The following is a 21,947-nucleotide window of genomic DNA, read 5'->3' on the forward strand; positions in this document are numbered from 1 at the left end:
ACTCGTAATCACTTCCTTTCATAGAACAGTTGAATTGGTACAATTGACGTGAACACAATGTCAGTGTCTGTAAAGCCCTCCTCTTGTGCAACTTGTTTGTATTCAGCGTGTCCAGTAGTACCATCGCATCCCCATTTGGTGATGAGCTGAAGTGACATACTATATTTCGCTGGAATTCTTTCTAGCACAGGCTCCTGTGTTTGTACAATTCGTGCAGCTGTGCGGTCCTGCGTCCTACAGTGGCTCGTAAAACGTGGACAAGTTTTCGTCTTGATATGTGATACGCCATGTCAGAAACGAAAAGAAAATGCCCATTCAGCATTAATGACCTATACTGTTCGTCACATTACGATTGTCATAACTTTGTTACACACAACACACTGTTGTTGTATTGCTGAGGTCTGTCATTGTGATTTGTATGGCAATGTATGTGCTGACATCGCATATAGTCTTCTATTTACTCCTTCATGCACAATTTCTCGTCATTAGGGTTTCAATTTCCAATCGTTTCAATTGTACATGCTTTTAGTTAGTTTAAATAGCTTTTATGCCACAACTATTTTATTACAAACACAATGAGAGCATTATTTGCAAAGTAGAAGACACATTCGACGTATAATATACTCTGTTATGAAATGCCGTTGGATTCATTTGTCTACTCAATACCTTACTCCAGCTTTCTTTGCAAACCTTTAGTCTAGCAACACTGAATATCTACAGATGGCAATACTGAAGGTGCTTTTTCCATCTCCTTTGTGTCGACTAACATTATCTATGATCATGGTACGTTACTGTTCATTATCTCTATTCGTTTATGAGACAATAGCAAACGAATGAATGTCAAACATTTGCCTTCCAGAGGGTCCGGCCGCCCCTTTCTTTCATTTATTTTCATTACTTCAACTACAAACTGACCCTGTTAGCATGTTTCTGGTTTCGGATTTACACTTCTCATGACATAATGCTTTAGAACAACATATTTCCATATATACGACAGTTTACCTTTGTTGTTCAGTCCCTTCGTAAATTTTTGTTTATTATCAGCTTCCCACAAACATCCCTCGATTTTACACAACCGAGCAAAATGGAGCAAAGTTTGTTTGTAGAGTCTAATTCCGAGGATATTGGGCTCATATGTACGAGAAACATCTGAGCTTCACTTGGCTTCACTCAAAAGAAAAGTCTAGAAACACAAAAATACACGTATACTTTTGTTTCCTTTGCTACGCTTACCTTTAACGCTCATTCCAACGGGACACTGCAATCACATCACACATCTACGCACACCAACAGCAAGTATAAGCTTTGCATATATAATACATCCTTACACCCTTGTTCAGTTGACGAAGGACATACATAACACAACACTGGCAACTTTGTTGTCTCTAGCTGATACACAACTGCTGTTTCGTGCACAGGCAACCTCTTACATTGGACGCCAGTCACAGACTGCGGGAGGCTATTATTTGAAACACCCATGTCGATATGACTGTCCAAGGTCAATGCCTATCCAGCACTACTACTAGTTCCGAGATTTGCGTCATGTAATTTTGGCCAGGTTTTGAGGGTCTCTGGACCACTGTGCACTGGTGAGGGGGACTGCACTGAGACACTTATTACGTACAGGATGTATCCTACACGCGACGTTCCATCACTGCTTTTGACAGGGGGAACGACGAGCCGGTGCAGAATCAGAGAAAAGTACTTGTTTTTTTTTTTTTTTTATTTCGGGAAAGACGAAATTTAAAAAAATGATAAACACACTTTAACTGACAGAAGTATTGGAAGTTACGTTTGAAATGTTTATTCAAAGATAAACAAAGTGAATTAATTATATTATTTTCTTTCATTTTGTTTCAATCTACTAAACTGATTGTCTGATCCTTCTTTGATGTTCCTTTCTTCTGCAGAAGCAGTCATTTACTCCCTTTCCTTATTGAAAAGAAGAAGGAATTTTCTTTCATGAAAGCAACCAGTACACACTTCAGGAGTTAGAAAAATCATGCTATTGCTATTTCTGTTATGTAGACTATTGTTTCTTTATGTAATATGAAAACAAAAATTCGTAATTTTATTTCAGTTTTGTGTTTATGCTTAAATTGTGGTTTTGATCCTCTTGTTTCCCATTAAGCGCAGGGCCGTGCTGTGGGGGGCGTGGCCCCGGACGCCGAAGTAATGGGGCGAAAAAATCGGGAGAAAATAGGAAAAAATACTTGGAATATATGTATGGGGGTGCTGTCGTATACTCTCGCCCCGGGCGATGATTTTCCACGGCACGGCACTGATTAAGCGCTACGGCGCAAATGAATTTGGCGCTATAATTCTGCACAAAAGTGAAATGTGATCGCAGTTCCTTGGGAAAGGGGGGGGGGGAGATCACCAAAGAGACCCTCAATTTAAAAGATGAAAAGAGCAAGAATCGATTATAGTATACGAATAGACTACCTCAAACCAAAATATGCGACATATTTTCCTATACGTGTTTCAACTAAGATATCGTAATATATTTTTTTTCCGGCTCAGGTAAATATATGATTTAATGTACCGATGGCAATCTTATTCGGCATTCGGTTTGGATCACCGTGTTGATAGAGGGAAAGACAGAAGGAAAACCAGGAAGATGAAGACCAAGGATATCTAGACGCAGTTACGAAGAGAGACCTTATCAAAGTATAAAATAGCTCTCCCAAGAGAGAGAAAAGTTTAAAAATTTCCATGTCGCTCAACAAACCTATGGTTAAGGTAAGAAAGAAGACCATGTAAATTCGAACTCAGGTAACTCCATATCGAATTTAGGAAAGACTAGAATGTTTCATGTTGCTGAGAAATTAGCACATTTACGTATGAGGTACATAGTCTTGGGTTCGGTTTCCATTTGCGTGCTAAACATTTATTAGTCTCTCAAACACAATAATACAAGACTTGTTTGGTGTCTAGAAATGTTATTTTTAGTGTACTACAAGAATCCATAAGCATTCCTTAAAAAACGTTTGATTATCCTTTAAATGTTCTTACATAACAAGAACTTCCATAATATATTTCTGGATGTCTATAAATAGTTTTTCGTAAGTTACCCTGTAGAATTTGTGAATACGTCCCAATGTTCCAGATTCGAAATAACCTACAGACACAGTACTCACGTTAGGTATGGTAATGAAACGAAACAAAACTGAATTTTCATGACGGAACACAGCTCTATTCAGTAGAAATTTACACATTTTACAAGACGAGACATTTTCACATCTTTTCGAGAACAAGACACCTCAACTCTTGCCTCGTGGGCCACCCGTCATATCGATAAATCTCTATCTTTGAATTCTAATGAAATGTTGTGTATTTTAGTGTTGTCATCGGCTCGAGCGGCATCAGTCACCACCGAGCCGAACCGAAAAGTGAACCGAAACAACAGCTTCCCCCACCGAGCCAATGGCTCACCTGAGCTGAGCCAAACCAAATCAAAGGCTCATCGCAACCGAGCTGGCTCGAGCCGATGGCTCACCTGTGCCAAGCCGAACCGAACCAATGACTTATTCCAATCGAGCCGGCCTCAGCTGTTGGCTCAATTGAACCGATCCGAGCCGGAGCTCGAACTGAGCTGGTGACTCAGGGCTCAAGCTGAGCCGGTTGACATCACTGTTGTCTATGTTGTGACTCATTATAGTCACAAGACGAATGTTGCGCCTTTGAACAAAACTAATTATTAGTTTTTGCTTTAACTTCGAACAAGAGACAAGAGACAAGGTAAAAATGTAAGATCGAAAGAACACTACACCAAAAGAAAGAAAAAGTTTCATTGAGCTTTTCAACTATGGGAAATTAATCATCAATGTATAACTAACTAACTAAACTAACTCTATGGCCTATGGAACCCGGAGGTTCAATGCCGCGTTCATAAAAGCTCTCCACTGACTTCTATCCTTAGCTAACTGCATCCAGTTTCTACTTTGTATTCCAATCTCTGCGAGATCCATCTTAATATTGTCCTCCCATCTGCGCCTAGGTCTTCCTAATGGTTGTTTTCCGATTGGTCTTCCAGTCAAGACTTTGAAAGGGTTTCTACTTTCTTCCATTCTAGCTACATGACTCGCCCGCCTAAGCCTCCTAGACTTGACGACCCTAATAATGTTGGGTAAACCATATAAATTATGTAGTTCCTCGTTATGAAGTTTCCGCCATTCCCCATTCCCGTTTCTCTTGGGTCCGAATATTCGTCTCAGGATCTTGTTCTCAAATACTTTCAGTCTGTGTTCTTCCCTCAGAGTAAGTGACCATGTTTCGCAACCATACAGAACAAGAGGCATGATTATCGTTTTGTATATTTTAAGCTTCAAATTCCTCGACAGAATTCGCGACGACAAGAGATTTTGAACCGAATAGTAACACGAATTCCCTGCTTTAGTCGACATTTGATTTCTCCGTGAATATGATTTTCCTCTGTTAATATTGATCCTAGATACTTGAATCTATCCACTTTATCAAAAGTATTATTTAATATTTTAACGCATCCATAATTTGCTGTATTCCGGTCCCGACGCACTTCCATGTATTTAGTTTTCTCTGCATTTACTTCTTAATCATCAATGTATAATAGAAAAAATAGGTTACTTGTTAAGCGTTGACACATTCTTTTGATATTAGTTTTGGGTACAAGGACCGAGGTTTCTCACAAAATTTTAACTTAAATACAAGCGTTGCCTTCAATGACCTCATTTTTAAGCACATCCTTAGCTTTTAATATTTTTTTTCAGTGTCTACAAAATTACATTACTTACAAAAGGTCTTCTTTCTAAAAAAAAAAAAAATAAAAAATAATAATAATCCGTAGCTTGTTCGCTAAAACATAATTCTTGTATAAGGCGTTGATGTAACTGTATACACTGTTTCTTTTTTCATTGCCTTTTGAGAAGAAGAAAAAAAAACGTGTAATTTTTCTTTTTAAAATACGTATTTTTGTGGAAAACAAGAAGCATTCGGTTGAGAACGTTGCATGCGTTGCTCTTATGTGAACATTGAAGTAGTGCAGAGTTTGTTAAATACATAAGAGCATGTAAGCAGAATTAAAACCACTCAGTACTACATGTGTGAAAAGTGCTGCTTTGAGGAGGTGAGGGGGCGTCAACAAAAAGTAAATGAAGGTTCAAGGTTAAGGGGCCATGAGACTCATCAGTGTTTCTATCCTCTTCTTTGTTCTTTTATTATTATTTTATATTTATCTAACAACTCAACAGGAAACGTGTCTTTCACTCTTTCACTCAAAGAAGGCTGTTGAGAAGGAGATCAAGCTGTGAAAGTGCGAAAGTGTTAACGCCTTTCTCTTAGACTTTGATGCCTTGTTTGTTAAACTAGCACTGCTTGGCTTAGATCAGTTAAGAGGCCTCATCCCAGCGAAATTAAAATACCGCTAATTTTACAGTAATTATGTGATATCTTCAAATAGATAAAAAAAGAAAAATCGAAATGTGGAACAAGAGCGCCCTAGACAATATCATTTTACATGAGACACCGTTATTACGACTCACTTATCTGCTTTCGATTCCGAGCCATTTTGAAAATCGGCATTTACTTCCACGTTTCTAAATGCCTGCAAACGGAAAGCCACTTAGGTGACTTGTGATAACGGTACCTCAAGCAAAATAATATTGTGTATGGCGCTCTTGTTCCAAATTTCAATTATCTCTTATCTATTTGAAGATATCACACAATTACTGTAAAATTATTGGTATTTTAATTTCGCTGGGATGAGGCCTCTTAATATACAGTGCAAAGAATCTTGTCGTATTGAACCCACACTTCTAGCCCAGTTACTTAACCATTTGACCAGTGCAACAGGTTAGGGTCCGACCCGTAAAGAAAGTAACCACGTATTCAGGGATCAAGAGAAGGGGCATGACATAAATTTTCCATAACCGAATTTACCATGGGAAATGGGTCAGATGGTACAGTACTGCAATTGGTGCAGCTGAACCAGGATCCGCAAAAGGGTCGTCACATTAAATGATTACTAGAGACCGGATGTTTAGGCATTAAAAACCGGAAAATAGGCAGGCAAATAGGCACTTAAAATTTTAAAAATAGGCAGTAAAATAGGCACTAACATGTAACTCGAAGTAATGCTCATAAATACACAATACAATTAAAAAGTAAACTCAAGTCATAGATAATGCACAAAGAACATCAAACATACCTGTTTGTTAATATCTTCTTTTACTGTATATATATTGGTCCCCATATATACTGTACACATATAAAAACTAAGTTTGACATGTATTCCATGTATATTTGATAAATATATTCTCTACAACACTTTATCACTACACATAACAGTCCAAATATTTTACATTTTATCAGCGCACACACAGTCCAGTTTTACAGTACTTTATCAGTAGACATGGGCAGTCCAAAGTTTTACGACGTCTTATATTTCTCGGAAGATTCAGAATCCTTTCTTGAAATACTAAATTATATATTTCCTCCAGAAAAGTCTCATTTTGAAGAAAATGCATAGAATAGGCAACATTACTCACTAAAGCAATTAGAATAGACAGGAATGGTCAAAATAGGCAAAATAAAATTGACTTAAATTTAAACTGTAACTACCCACATAAACGTTAAAACGCTATTTTTGATCATATATTTCATATTAAAGAATAGGCATTTTTGCCTAACATCCGGTCTCTAATGATTACATACAGATATATGCAATAATAACAAGACAGCTCAGAGAGGTTAGACCTCCGTCAAGGGTCATGAAATCGAAGAAAAATCTCTCTACATAGCCTAAATAAAAGCAGAGGAAACTTTGCATACAGCCTGTGGAATTTGTATACTTTCTGTAGAGCGTCAGTGAGAAAAAGTAAGAAACAAAACTCTTTGAGTGTAACGTCCCACAATCAGGCTAAGGGAGGCGGATGATTAAGGTAAGTGAATGATGATGGTAGAATTGATGGAATGAGAAAGTGGGAGTACCCAAGAAAACCCACGGACACGATGTTGTCCTCCGCAAATATGCTTGGACGGGGGTCGAATCAGGGACCTCACACACCAGAAGTAAGCGCTCTACCACTGTGCCACCATGCCCTTCCCCTACTCCAGAAAGAAAGAAAAACACACTCCGTCAGCAACATAACCACCTTGGCGGAAGTAAAAATAATAATATTAATAGTAATGAGAGAGGTAGTGATTAATAATAGTAATAATTGAGAATCTGATGAATGATTATGTATTTAAAAAAAATAGGAAAAACCTTTTTAAACATAGATGTAGTGTAAGTACACAAAAATAAACATTATTTTTTTAAATCTTACTGTAATTTTTAATTTCGATAAATAATTTATGGCCTATTATTGTTTATATCATGTATCACATATATGAGGGGCTCGGGGGAACATAATGGTAAGCGCCGCTACCAGTGAAATTGACTTATTAGGCAGAATAAGTTGGGATTGAACTACAGAACAGTATGTAGGTATTGTAACTTCGGAAATGTACCAGCAGATGGCAGCAGAAGCTTGTTTAGTATGTGCCATTACATTGAATGGCAGGGGAATGTTGAATCTTCTTTTCCTCTTTACTCGAAAGTTAGAAAATGTGACATACTATTTTATGTTCCCCGAAACCGTTCATATTTGGGAGCACCAAAATCTTTTAAATGCTTATTGCCTCTGTGAAGTTCTTAATCCGGCCCGTGTGGAGGGATAAGTTAAGAATTAGGACTGGGGATATTACGTATATAGTAGTCAACAAACTAAACCAACCTTTCTTATCAGCAGTATTAAGTCAGTTCTTATCAGTAGTCAGTTAAAAGACTATTGGGGCTACGTACAGGTTATCAATAACATTGTGACCAGGCGTTGTGACCAGGTGGTACAAGAAGATTGACGTGCTCTCCTTTTGAGTAACGTTACTGCCTAGGTCGTGACCTTGAAGGGGAAAAGTCGGTTTTGTTTATGTACAAACTATACAAGAACTTAATAATTATGACTTCCTTATACAGATATTCATTTGCACGTGTCAATAATAATACGATTCCTTCTGCATAAAGTATTTGGACTTCATAAAGGGTCAGGAAACTATACGACAAATTTCGGAATATTGTTAAATTCCCTGCTGAATCTTGCATCGGCTTCTAATGTCGTTAATCATTGCTACTACGTGGTTGTACGGCTCATGCTTTTCGCACAAGGGACTCGGGTTTGATTTCCGTTGAGAGCTCATGTTCGTATCCATTATGAATCTTTAGATTTAAGTCTTACATAACTTCGGTGCTAAAAGAAGCGTTAAAACTACAAGAAGTCAATTAATTAATTCAAAACTGAAAATGAAATGAAATTTTTCAGTTTTACGTCCCGCCGTGGTTATGCCGGGTGGGTTAAAGGGGGCGGTGATGATTAGAAATAAATGAAATGGTGGAATGAAGAAAGTAGGAGGAAATGGGAGAACCTCGAGAAAACCCACACACATGGTGTTTGTCTACCATCAAGTTCAGTTGGCTTGAGCAGGATTGAACCATGGACCCCACGCACCAGAGGTGAACGCTCTACCACTGAGTCACCGCGGTCCCTTAATTCAAGTAGTCCTCCATTTGTCCGTGATGATGGGTCGCACCGAAAATTCTGTGCTCTACTGGAACCTTATATCACATGTATTAACGGCATGTCCGAGGATTTCTATATGTGAGAGGCCATGTTCCCTAATTAAGTCAGATAAATATCAGAATAGTACATTAAGAAACTAATTGTGACATTACCTTTTCTTGTTCTAAAAATCTTCGCTGCATACAAAATACACAAATACATGACAAGTAGTTGACACAGTTCTAAGTGTTACTAATTGATTTTATTTTAAAAAGTAGTGTAAGTAGGTTATGTCTTAACATAATTCGTTGCTGTAAGTCGAAATGTGAATGTGCTATTTTTAAATTACGATTACTTTTCTCACAAGATTACAAATGTTGAGCCTTTCCCATTAAAAGAAAAAAAATAATCATGACATTAGGAAGTAATAAATCAAAGTGTAAGGAGTACATAATTGTATTTATTTACAAATCAAGTTGAAGTTGTTGGTACTCTTGCAAAGTACTGTAACTTAACTTATCATCTCGCTATCAACCCACTTGTAAAAAGGAGTGACTTGTTAAAAAAAAAAAAAAAAAAAAAAAAAGAGAGAGAGAGAGAGAGAGATGCAAGTATGCTCTCAACAATATGTAAAGAATTCTTTAGACAAACGATTAGGATAATATGTGATTGTGTATATGTGTGTTTGTGTGCGTTGTGAGGAGCTTTAAGAGAAAATTAGGCACAAAAAAGAAATAAGTAAAATAAAGCAGCTATACCGTGATGAATCTTTTCTTTTTTAACAACTTAAATATGAAAGACAGGTATAAATAAAATAAGTTGGTTGGTTCTCGTAACAATTGGAGTTGAGGCTTGAGAATTAGGTTCGTTATAAAGTAATATTTTAACGAGAGAGAAGTACAACAAAATTTACGACACCACTATATATGCTTTTTCTTATTGTTGCTCTATTGTTATGTTTGTAAAAAAAAAATGGGAGCTTCTTTAAATGTTTACATATGTCAGTGGGAATTCCTTGTGAACCACTTGGGCTGGATTTCGGTGTGAGTAGAACTCCTGTCTTCACACCAGTCGCACAAGAACTTTTTTCCCCCTTGTCCTTAAAAGAAGTGTGGGTGGAATTGATCGTCTGCTGTTACATACTTATTTTTCTTTCTTTTTCAAATGTATTAGCGCTGCTAAGAGTGCAGTGCGTACGGACTGAGGCTCGTGAGTGGTCGTGTTGTCGTGAGTGCGTGTGTTGTGTGTGTATATGTGTGTGGATTTAGTATGTGGAGTACGTTAGTTTATGTACTAAAGCTAATATCGAAATTAAACATTTGCAAAGTGGCGCACACTAAACGAAAATCGACCACTTCCTCGTCGTCTCCAGGTAAAAGCTATTTTCTGTCTCTCCATCTTTTCTATCTTATGTAGTCATATTTCTGGGATATTCACCCTAACATAATCCTTTAAGAATATTAAAATACTTTAAGGTGTTCTATCCATTACATACAGTAGAATACACTAGAAATATGTTCATATCCCAAGTTATGTTACGTCAGCATGAGGATTTTAGTCCTCTCCGTTGGTTTAGCGCCTAACGCGCGCGCCTTTCTTGCATGTAGTCGCTTGTTCGATTTCCGGTGGGAGCAGGGGTGCACCCAAAGGGGGTCCACCGAAACCGGACCCTACCAAAACTTCGTGACACACATACATTTGTGCACTTTTTTTTTTTTTTTTTAGCAGAGAAATGATTGATTTAGCATAAAATTTTGATCATACACTTAATCTGTATTCTTTCTCTTTTGGAAACAATCTTAAGTTTGTTTTCATTTTTTCCCTCTGGAAGTATTTTAGAATTACTTATCGTCTTTTCGGGTGCAGAATAATACCTGTTCAATACTACATACACATAGTGGCTTGTAATATTGGACCCCGCAACAAAAAATTCTGGTTGCACTCCTGGATGGGAGTGTATTAAAATTCGAGTTCACGCTTCATACAGCCTCGGTTCTGAAAAGGAATGTTAAACTCGAACAAGAAACAACCAAATGAGGATGTCAGCCAAACTTTAGAAATTGTGGGATACTAGGAAAAAAAGAAGTATACATTCTTCACATAGGAAGCATATGTAAAACAGTGTAGTAATTAACTGAGCGGTATGCAACCCGAAACATGTTTGAGCTGTTTGGGTTGCCTATATCACAGGGAAGCATATTTCTATCTCCTTCCCCATTTGGATACGCATAAAATTTTCCTTTTGGATTCGCGATGGCTCAGTAGTAGAGTGTTCAACTCTGGTGCATCGGGACCCAGGTTCGATCCCAGGTCATGCCAAGCGAACTTTGTGGTGGACAAACACCATGTGGGTGGGTTTTCTCGGAATTCTCCCGTTTCATCCCACTTTATTCCGCCATTCCATTCATTTCGCATCATCATAGTCTTCTTTAGCCTAACTTGCATAACTGTGGAAGGGTAAACTTACAAATTTCAAACTGCATGCTCGTTAGATGAATGAAAGAAGTGAACAAATCTAAAGTTTTAGAGGTAATAAGTCAGAGAGGTCGGAGATACAGGGAAAATGCGGACTATTAACCATTTGTTGAGATAAGAGAATATTTACAATTAGACCTATATGCAGATAAGCCGACACGGTTATAGTAATAATTATTTATTTATTTATACATATTGCTTGGCATTACTGGGATCTATGCACTTAAGCCCGTCACGTGTGAAGGATGACGTCCCTAGGGGAGCAGACTGCCCAGGGACGGGGAAGGAAGAAACCGGCCTGAGACCTGTATGTTATGTACCATCCCAGCATTTGCCTAGTGTTAATAAGGAAAATCCATGGATAAAAACTATCAGGTTGGATGGGGTGAAAAAGCTGTTACGCCTTTTCCACCGCGTGTCCCCACCGAGAATCGAACCCAGCAGCGCTCGCACAAATAATAGATTGACAGTTTCACAAGATTATATTCGATATTTTTTTGAAGCTGCAGCGATGTATTGATGTAAGTACCGCAGAATAAAAATCTGCTCTACGGCGGTGGGAATGATATGAATGATTTATACGAATCGACACTACACAATATAAACTTAATACTGTATATCGATTTAAGTTGTGAATAATTTAATAGCTTTACAAGATCACATTAATATGAAATGAAGCCCAGAAAAGGCATAAATATTCTTGTTATATAAAGTATACGCAACTATTGAATTATACAAATGTAGCGGAATCTTCCTTATAAAACCTAACTGTATTGTTATACGGAATATTGCATCGTTTATTGGTAATCGACATTGTCTTTTAACGTTTCTTTCCAAGATTAATGTTATACGAAACGTGGATCTATTACAACTACATGTGCTCCCGCCGGGAATCAAAAGTGACAGTAACCATATAACAACTATTCAGCCACACGAGGGAGCCATAATAAATTTATATCTGAATATTTCTGGTCATAAATGAAGTTGACAACACTATGTGAGATTTTATATTGAATGATTGTGATTACACTATATTTCTGATACACCAATAATATTATGAAACTTTCAGTTTGATTTCTGTAATAGTTTTCAAAATATTTGCGTTAACTTTTACTGTCTATACACTGGTAATAAACAATATACAGAGTGTCTCAAAAGTCCTCTGATACAGGGTAACTCAGTTTTCATTAGAAATGAAATGAAATCTTTAAGTTTAACGTCCCACGCTTATGCCGGTTAGGCTAAAGAAGACGGTGATAATGAGAAATGAGTGAAATTGTGGAATGAAGAAAGAGGGAGGAAACGGGAGAACCCCGAGAAAACCCACGAGCACGGTGTTTGTCCATCACAAAGTCCACACGGCGCGATCTGGGATCGAACCACGGACCCCAAGTACCTGAGGTGAACGCTCTACCACTGAGCCACCGCGCAGTTTTTATTAGAGTTACAACAAAATGTAAAAGGGTAGACCGACTCCAAATATGATGTTTTCAATCTAAAGTGAAATATATATTATTTTTAATCGGATGAGCCGTTTGTGCTGTATTCTCTTTATGTGTCCAATGTTAAATGAAAATGCAATGTTGCCATTTACCTGAATCCACAACGTAAGTGAATGAAGTTTTTGTATTTTACGCTAGCATGTCGATGGCCAGCCCTTATTTCAAACAGTAAATTAACTTCATTCACTTATATTGTGGGTCCAGGTAAATGACAACGTTGCATTTTCATTTAACATTGGGCGCATAAAGAGTGTACAGCCTAAATGGCTCATTCGATTTTTTAAAAAATCTTTTACTTTAGATTGAAAATATCATATTTGGAGACAGTTTTCCCTCTTACATTTTGTTGTAACTCTGATAATAACAGAGTTACCGTATTTCAGGGGACTTTTGAGACACCCTGTATTCTTGTCTTTGTACTTTCGATTCGAGTCATCGATCATTGTAGCTAGAAAGTTGGATTTGTGTGTATATATGTTTCACTCATCTAGCAACTATGTACCGTTTTAATTAGAAACGATATTATCAACTTGAAATGTTCCTTTGTCAGTTTTGCTTACTTCTCGAAACGAAACATTTTTTTAATGTTAAGACAGAAAATATGTCTTTATATTCTTTCTTAATTTGAAAGTTTTTATTATTATAAATGTGCTTGTCCCGCAGGATGCAAGCTGAAATAGTAATTGAAATTGGCGGATTTTCGTAATTAACAAATACAAATTTTCCATTAGAAATTAAATAATATTTGTTTTTCTTTTAAAAAAAAATATTAATCTGATAAAATTGCAGTTTTATTTATAACAGGAGATCACGCAACTTGCAATCATGCAATAATATTATGCTAAAACAGACATGGCAAATGCTCTCTCCCGCTGCATGCTAGCTGCATAAACAGGAATGCTAAATTCCACAGGATTCTGTATTCTCACGATTTATCAACGGGAGTGTGTGCACCTTTTAGTTGCTTGATTCTTTCGCATCAAAATAGTCACGCAACTAGCACAGAATAGGATTTAACTGTCTGCTGTGGGAATTTTCTAAACAACACGTTATTATCGTTAAAATTCAGAGAATGAGTTTATTTCATTTAGTTCTATAATTCCTCTCCCCCCTTTTTTCCCTCCTTCAACTTTGGACGAGGAAAAACGAGGCAGTGATTGATTTGTTATTTTATTTTTTACAATCTCAGTAAAATAAGTGAAAGAAAACTGTATACGATTCTAACAGTTATGTTAAAGAGGCCCCCACTACGGCGAAATTAAAATACAGTTAATTTTACAGTAATTATGTGATATCTTCAAATAGATTTAAAAAAATCGAAAAATGGAACAAGAGCTCGCTAGACAATATTATTTTACATGAGATACCGTTATCTCGACTCACTTATCTGCTTTCGATTTTCTAGCCATTTAGAAAATCGGCATTTATTTTCGCGTTTCTAAATGGTTCCAAATGGAAAGCTACTATTATAAGTGACTCGTGATAACAGTTCCTCATGCAAAATGATATTGTCTAGCGCACCCTTGTTCCATGTTTCGATTATCTTTTATTTTCTTGAATGTACCACATAATTATTGTAAAATTAGCGGTATTTTAATTTCGCAGTGATTAGGCCTCTTAAGTCATCCGTGAATAGTGCCATTCCCAATTATTCAGTTTTGAGACCCTGGGATACTTCGGGGGAGGGGGGATAGCAACTCAGTTGCCAGAAGATAATCCTTGATGTGTTTTTTTTTTATCTGATCTTTAATATTTATTTATTTATTTATTTATGGACATAATTCCAGATTCAGCTGAACACCAATTTACACTGGAATATCTAACAAATCTGAGAGATAAGATACAAAGTACACCCTGCATTTACAACATGGTTAATCAATCGGTAGTTTGTTATGGCTAAAATTAACGTTCGACAGGTTTGTTCCTTGTTCTTTTTATTTTAAGTAGCAAATAATGAACTCTGCGAAAATTTGACTAAGTCCGAATTCCAACTTGAATGGCCCCATAACTCGGGAACCGAAGGTTTGTGCAGGAAAATGTTTAGCTATGTGACACGTTTTGTCAACATCAAATGATTTGTGTATTTCGTTTTCGCTCGTGAATCAAAATCGCAATTTCATCCATAGCTTGGGAACCAAATGTGAGCACACGAAACTATTTCATGAGTTACGAAGCAAGTCAAAGTCTGCCTCCATGTGAAGTTTGGTCAGAATCGGCAGAGTTGTGTGGATCGTGCACGATATATACAATCAATTCAAACACCAATTTGATGGCCCAGAACTTGGGAACCATATGCTTGGCCAAGAAAATATTTCACATGCATTCTAAACAATTCAAGGTTTAGCTGGATGTCAAGTTTGGTCAGGGTCGGATGAGTATGTGATCGTGTACGTTATACAATTCCAAGTCAAAACCTCAACTTCGATGGTTCATAACTCGGAAACCAAAGTCTATGTAAGGAAATATATCACATTAAACAATTCAAGGTTTAGCTTCATATCAAGTTTAGTCAAGCGTTACATGATCGTGTACATTGTACAACTCCAAATCAAAACCCCAACTTCGATTATATATAACTCGGGAACCAAACCTCTTTGTAAGGAAATATTTCATATGCATTCTAAACAATTTAAGATTTAGCTCCATATCAAGCACAGTGAAAATCCAATTAGTTGTATAATCGTGTACGTTATACAGCTCCAAGTCAAAACTCCAACTTCGATGGTACATAACTCGGAACCAAACGTCTATGTAAGGAAATATTTCACATGCATACTGTGTAAATCGATCTCCGCGTCGAGTTAATTTTGAGTATAACGAGCGGAAATTTTGCATTTTTGCCTATATTTAACTTAAACATCAAATACATCCTGCTTTTTAACATAAATATTGTACTTAATACAGTATCTTACTATTCAGATAATACAGTAGTCATGTATGCTATCGATCGAAGAGGATAGAGATTTAAACAAAGCATTCAAATGAACACTATTCCATTAAATATGCTTTGGGTATCTGCTAAGCGCACATGGCACTTCAAGGTTTTATTCTGTCACGAACTCATGTGCAGAATCTCTGCGGTAGTTGTTGATCATTTTGAACTTTTTTTTTTTTTTTTTTTTTTTGTATCTGGAAGTGTTCGAAAAAAACACAAACACCTTTTTTTCAAACATAATAGTCTAGAACACAGTTTACAATGTAAAAATTTGGCATGCCGAAAAATAACGAGTAATACCTTTTTCAACATTATGCATATCGTAATTTTCTCTTTATAGTTTTTTACGTAAATGCTGCAGTTGATATAACAACAGTGATGAGAATTGACTTATTTCACTATAACAAATTATAGTTTCCTACCCCAAATTTTTTGTTATACTGGTATTTATACTCTTTTTGAGAAACTAGTTCTATAAATATTCATTTTGTAACTCAGATTATTAGGAACAACGTCCTCTTTCCACCTCTTCCCCACATCTTTATCATAACACTGTTTTAGTATGTAGTACATAAAACCGACCGGCCGTGCGGTATCATCCAACCCGGAGGGATCGTGAAAAAAAGAGTGATGTACATGCTTGATTACATTATCAATGTACGACAATACATTGTCACTCACTTCCCTTCACATGAAAAAAGGAAAGAAAGAATATATGTGACAGTCGGACCGCTCTTTCAACATATACTCTTCCATGCATTCATCCGTTCCCGTGTGTCCTTTGCTCTGTGGAAGAGCGGGCGATGAAGCCACAGCGTGAATTTAGATGGAAGAGATGAATTCTGGACCACGAACGGACGACGCAGCGACATGGAAGTGGAAAGAGACAGGGGGGGGGGATTTCGGTGGGAGGAAAAAATCATCAGCATCAAACACACGCTCACACGTTTACCAGCGAATCAGTGATGCTTTTTGAAAGAGAGTTTCCCACGGCAGAGGGAAATTTTCAATTTGAAAATAACTTTGCACCATAGGGTAAAAGAGAGATGTTTTTGTAGAAATGTATTGATACATAGACCAGAAATGGCCAGACGATATTACAGTTGGGGTTCGTGCTTCTTCATCCAGGGCCGCGCCGTAGAAAATCAGCGCCCGGGGCGAGAGTATACGACGGCGCCCCCATACATATATTCCAAGCTATTTTTCCTATCTTTTTTCCTTTTTTCTCCCGAAGTTTTCGCCCCCTTACTTCGGCGCCCGGGGCCGTCGCCCCGCTCGCCTCCCCACGGCACGGCCCTGTCTTCACCTACTTGCGTCCATTAAGCCTTATTGGTCTGGTACTCACTAAGGGCTCAGACTCGCTTTTCTCAATGGGACTTCCTACTTGCACTCCGTCATGATTGCGTTCTTTAATCATATTGAAGCTCGACTGGGACTCTAGTTCGCTATAACCTGTCTCGACATTGTGCTCACACTTTTTCCCGCTTAATTATTGAGCTTGAGCCGGATTGAAACTCCCGAGAGGTGAGCACCCGAGTATGGACATAGCGATTTATGTTAAGCGACATCCATTTGTAGAAGTATGTGACTTTTAATTAAGGTACAGAAAGGACCAAAAGTAGGTATACAGTACCGTACTGATCAGCTCATTGCATTTTATATCATTTCTTATATTGTTAACCATCAAGTAGACTTAGTTCCTTTATTATTTATTCTTAATGTGTTCTTATTTACATCTTAAGCTCGGAAGAGCCGAAGCAATTAAAACCCATAAACTAGAATAATGTTATACTTGATCAAGGCAGGGATTTATACCTCCTTTTGGGCCACCCTGTACAGTATAATTAAAATGTTTGGAATTATATGCTTAAAAGACGAGAGAAATGCTTAACAGAATGTAATGTTATTGTATGAAAGGAAAAAGCACCAAATAGATGGCCAGGGATTTCGGTATCCTTATTGTTGAGAATAATAGGACAAACAGGTTAAAGCATTTGGTTGTATCTGTGTTTGAAAGCTGTTGATAGGTGTTTGCGTCGATCGCGAAGGAGTATTATCTTCTAAAGTAAGATCGGTGGATCTGTACTGTTGTATCTAAATTCTAGGTTTATTAGTCAAATATAAAGGGCGTTCCATAAAGAACGAAACGTTTGAAATGCGTGCTGCCACTTTTGTTCCAGTAAGTTGTCAGCACTGAACGTTACAGACTGTCATCTGTTATCTTGTATGTTAGTAGTCACGGAGCACTGAATAGCGCATGACTGTAATCTGTTCTCTGTAGGGTAGGAATGGGCCGATTCACGATGAAACAACGTGTTGTCCTAGTGAAAACTTACTACGAATGTGGTGAAAGTTGTAAATTCCTACCCGTACAGAAAACAGATGACGATCATCCGTGACTACTAACCACAAAGACAACAGATGAAAATCGTATAACGTCCAGTGCTGCCAACTTACTAGAACAGAAATGGCGGGCATTTCAAAAGTTACGTTCTTTATAAGACGCCCTTTATATTTAGGGTTTGGACTTCGAAGTTTCAAATTTTCAAAAAAAAAAAAATTGTTATTGAACGTTAATCTGAAGCATAGGAAAGTAAGTGATAAGATTTGATTGCCAAAGTTGTAAATACAATGTATACTTATACCGTTGTAATAACGATTTCCTTTTTAAAAATGGATAAGAGAGGGTTTCTTTTCACAATAGGGAAGTTTACTAGCCTACATTGTTTGGTTTTTGTTATTAGACTTCAGCTTTTTATTAGGATTATCATCCCCGCCCAAATACATATAAAAATTTATTTATTTAGGTAGTTTTGTTCTAAATGACGAAGTTAAGGCTAACTGTGGCTTGTCTTCTAGATAACCATACTGACGTATGGTATAAAGTTTACAATTACGAGTAAAAAAACATAATAATTGAAAAAACACACAACTACAGCAACACAAACAAAAATCTGTATAAACTTTAAAGAAGGTTTCGCCCTCTTTTAAGCTAGCGACTGTTGATAGTTGATTGATCTCTTGATTATATTCCAGGTCTCAAATGTTAAACGCCATTGAAAAATTCAGGAGACCCGAGTTTGATTCCTAGCGGAAGCTCATGTAGTTCGGCTCGCACGTTCGGGCCATCAAGTTTGTTCATGTCTCATATAGCCTCGATGTTGAACGAGACTCTAACCTCTAATCCAATCAGGCTCGTATCCACGGGAGGTCTAGGAGGGCCGGACCCCCTAAATTCTTGCTGGCCCCTAAAATGTTCACGGTAGGCTTGCAAATGAACTATTATATGATGATAAACTATAATATGATTGGATTGGCCCCCTAATTCTACGCCCCCCTCCTACATTTTTGGGCTGGCTACCCGCCTGAATCATAGTATTTCTGGTAATCATAGAAACGAAAATGAAAACCCAGTTCCTGTTGTTTAACTGGCCACACTGAACTACGAATAGTTTCGAAAAATAAATATCGTTTTCCAATATGCAGCACTTCATTTTAAAAAATGATGAAAATAATTACAGATAAAATCTCTTTATCAGCTGGCATCATTCGTGCTTTTTGACTGTGATTTAGAACTCACATATCAACCTGTCGTTCCAAGGGGACATCGATAGCTAAACGGAGGTGCATGTGATGATAATAGGGAAGGGCGAAATAACTTCTAATATTTTACTTTGTATAACTACGCTTAAACTAAAAATGTGTTGTGGACCCTGCTTTGAGAACCACTGCACTATACCAATTATTTCTGTATTAGGCGGGACACTTTCTAACCCGCTTCTTTTGTCTTGAGAATAGAATGTTCATCAAATTAATTGAGTTGAGTTGAGTTGATTTTAGTTTAGCGTCCCTTTCAGCAGCGAGGCTATATGAGACGTGGAATCCGAACCACATGAGCTCCCGCCGGGAATCGAACTCGGGTCTCCCACGCCAAAGGCGCGTACGCTAACCGCTTAGCCACGGAGGAGGTCTTCATCAAATTAAGTGACATACCAAAAATTCCAATAATTTCCCCAATGGCAGCAGTTATGACCTCGCTGACCCAAGTCGTGCCTCGTTGACTCAAATCATGAATATCAGTTCGCATTGTGCTTGCGTTTTAGTGCTACGGGGGCGGACCAAAGAAACAGTGAGCCACCACTGAATATTCCAGTGATATACATTAGGGTTTCTCACTAAACGGCGTGACAAACATCTTGGCATTTGAAGGCGGTGCTCCAAGTTCTTTTTAAATACTACTAGCAAATGAGAGTCCTGTAGTATTGCCACGTTCATTTTGTACACATTCACTTCAGTCTATTCCTGCCACCTGTTCGCGCTGTAGTTCGTCTGCTTAGCCAAACCATAGCCATACTCCTATACTACTTGGCAACGTCGCCTCAGAGCTTGCGTTTTATTCGTTTAGCTGAAATGCCAAGATGTTTGTCACAGGCTTTAGATGAGATGAGACAGAGGCCTCTCAATAGAAAACAATATATTTTACGAGACTGGACATTCCTTTTACAACACCGTTCCGAGACGAGACATCTTCAACTCTAGGTATGCTAAATCGTTATACATTACTTGATTAAAACATGTTTTAGTTCCAGAAGAGAATTTAAACAGTGGGATTTTTTTGAAGAAAAAGAAAGGGAAATATGTCCGGGAAATATTTGTAGCTGGTATCACTGCTTGAGTGCTGAAGCGCAACAGGAAGATGTGATGCTCGCAGCCGGATGTGATGTCTTTTTTTCGGCGGCAGATAAAACCCCACAGACATAGAGAATACATCCCTTTCATTTTTTTTTTAAATCCAGTATTAATCCCCGACCACACAGCACATAAATGCCTATACCTACCATAGCTGTAACTCTCCAAAGCATCAAACTGTGTGATCTAATAAGCTTTATAGTACTACACGACACGAAAACGACTTTTTTAAAAACAACTTTTCATTTGCGTCATAAATGGCTGCCTAAATGGTAAAATTAGGTACCATTTTCACAGTGAAATGGGCGATAGTCCTGTCCTAAAACTTCTTACTAAAAATGTTAACACCGAGCATTTCTGCTTCGTAGAAATGACTGCGCCACAGTTTAACTCATTCATAGAACAAGAAAGTGGAATGCGTTATATATCCAAGCGATCAAGTATGGTGATGGTTTAAAATTATGCTCAAGTTACTACGATATGTTTATCTACGTCAGTTTCTCATATCGACCTTAATGAATCAAGAGCTCCTCCGTGGCTAAGCGGTTAGCGTACGCGCCGTTGGCGCGGGGGACCCGGCTTCGATTCCCGGCGGGAGCTCATGTGGTTCGGATTCCAAGTTAAACAGTAGGTCCCGTCTTCCTGAAAGAGACGTTAAACTGAAAATCAACTCAATGAATCAAGATTATATTTGAAATTAACAATTCGTACGTAAAACTTTTTACGTATATAAGTTTCAGAAGAGATCTCATAATAGCTTTGAAATTTAAACTAAACTTAGGTATATAATAATTGCAAATTTGGAGCGAAGCGATCGACCTTTATTGATTATTCATAGATTTTTTTTTTTTTTTGTGCATCAATTGTTTTGAACGAACACGACATGCAAATAGTTGAATTTGAAATATCAGCGAGAAACATGACTGAAAAATTGTTTGCAGAATAAAACGTAAAGGTCTTCGCCCGATTTCTAATGCTTAGATTTCTGAGCTTTCGGCATCTAAGGCCATTTAGCCCTTCACGTATTGGCGGGGGTCCTTTCCCTCGGCGAGTACACAATCCGGGGAAAGGGAAGGAAGAAAGGATTGGGGAAGGAAGGAAGCGGCGTGGGACCTATAAATTAGGTACCATCCCGGCATTTGCCTCGTGTGAATGAGGAAAACCTCATTCAGGGTGACTGGCCTGAAGAGGCCCTTTCTCGACCGAGTGCCACCGTGAAATCGAACCGAGGACGAGAGCGTTACCGACTACGCTACGCGGGGCCATTGCTGAAAATTATATTTCCCATTGTTTACAACGAGAATCCGCGCGGCAAATGCTTTTCCAATGTTAAGTTTATGTTCGTCTTGTTTTTCGGTGATTATTCCTCAATGGTATGTCAGATCGAGATATGCAACCCCTTATGATACTCAGCGCGCGCTTTCGAATTATCATGTCAAATTTGATTAAGAATGGCTTTGGCATCTCGAAGGAGTACGGACAAACGAATGCGTAAGTCAAGTAAAGGGGAGCTTTACTCCAAATAAAAAGGGTTCTTTCACGTATATCGCAGATGATTTAGGCACAGTCCAGAAGTGTCGGGTGTATCAAAAATCCGGAGCTAAAGGCCTATTCCGTTATAGGTAAAGATACGAAAAAAATGAAAAGTGAAGACAGTTGTTGAAAATACGTGGTTTTTAATCTAAAATGGTGGAATTCTCCCAATCCTGGCAGCCGTTTCGACCGCACATCGGTAAGGCCACACCTGTTCATCTTAAATTCATATAGTCGTTA

General features: G+C 37.9%; 1 protein-coding gene across 1 annotated transcript in view; it reads left to right on the plus strand.

Annotated features, from left to right (window-relative positions):
- Nucleotides 1-21,947, plus strand: part of LOC145676512 (SLIT-ROBO Rho GTPase-activating protein 1-like) — a 251,693-nt gene that overhangs the window by 25,182 nt on the left and 204,564 nt on the right. The gene's annotated exons all lie outside the window — the stretch shown is intronic.

This window comes from Thermobia domestica, unplaced genomic scaffold (genome assembly GCF_964235325.1).
Source record: "Thermobia domestica unplaced genomic scaffold, izTheDome1.hap1.1 HAP1_SCAFFOLD_186, whole genome shotgun sequence".
NCBI classification, from domain to species: domain Eukaryota; kingdom Metazoa; phylum Arthropoda; class Insecta; order Zygentoma; family Lepismatidae; genus Thermobia; species Thermobia domestica.